The sequence below is a fragment of the Echinops telfairi genome, unplaced genomic scaffold, assembly GCF_000313985.2.
Source record: "Echinops telfairi isolate 266 unplaced genomic scaffold, ASM31398v2 ScPeMD7_5868;HRSCAF=6743_0, whole genome shotgun sequence".
Classification (NCBI taxonomy): Eukaryota; Metazoa; Chordata; class Mammalia; order Afrosoricida; family Tenrecidae; genus Echinops; species Echinops telfairi.
The window spans coordinates 18,946,067-18,947,038 of NW_022109767.1; the positions used below are offsets into that span (position 1 = coordinate 18,946,067).

A 972-nucleotide genomic window follows, 5' to 3' on the forward strand; every position below is an offset into this window, starting at 1 on the left:
GGAGGGTATTGTTTATATCTCCACAGGAGAGGGAGAGAGACAGACCAGGTTTCAACCTGATGCGGCAAGTACCAGGTTTGTGGGGCCTGCCCTAATCCCAACTATGTGGACACCCCTACCCCCTCAGAAGATGCACTTCAGAGGACAGCACTGGGGCTACAGTGTAGAGAGAAGGGCGCATCTTATAAGAGCACGTGGGAGAAACAAAAAGGGATGGAGAGGGAGGGAAGGACATCCTGGCCCACCAAGCCCCAAAGATGATATTATTGCTCAGAGCAGACAACGCACAGAGAGGACCACAGGGCTGGCCCCACCATGAGACATGATGTCCCTCCCTAAACCATAGCACTTCAGGGGACAGCACTGGAGACACAGTGCGGGAATGTGTCCAATCTGACCCCATCACACTGAGGCAAAACACTAAGGGCATGCAATAGAGCAAGGGGAGCAAAGTGATGAAATCCTCAGGGAATACAAAAAATAGAATTTTGAGACAGAGTGTGGCACCCCATCAGACTCAGCTGGAAAACACTCGTAAAGACCAACAAACAGACCTTGAACTATTTATAGGCCTTTCCATTTTTGTCAATGACTTTCTTTTTGTTGTTGTTGCTATTGCTTTGTTGGTCTTGACTTCCTTTGTTGTTTTATTTGCTTTTGCAGGTTTTTTGTACTTATTAATGCATCTGAATGTCTATTTAGATAAGGTAGGTGGGATACATAATTCAGAGATGCAAAGGATGGGACCAATGTTTCTGGGGGGGATACGGGAGAAGGGGAGGTTGGAGAAAGGATGTGGGAGGGGGGTGAAACCAATCCAGGGACAAGGGAACAACAAGTGATCTAAAATCAATGGAGAGAAGGGTGTAGGATGCCTAGTGGGGCTTAATCAAGGGCAATGTAGCAGTGAGGAATTACTAAACCTGAATGAAGGCTGAACATGATGGTGGGACAAGAGGAAAGGAAAAGGAA

General features: G+C 47.1%; 1 protein-coding gene across 1 annotated transcript in view; it reads right to left on the bottom strand.

The window, feature by feature from the left end:
• GLRB (glycine receptor beta) overlaps positions 1 to 972 on the bottom strand; it is a 91,839-nt gene that overhangs the window by 85,958 nt on the left and 4,909 nt on the right. The window lies entirely within an intron of this gene.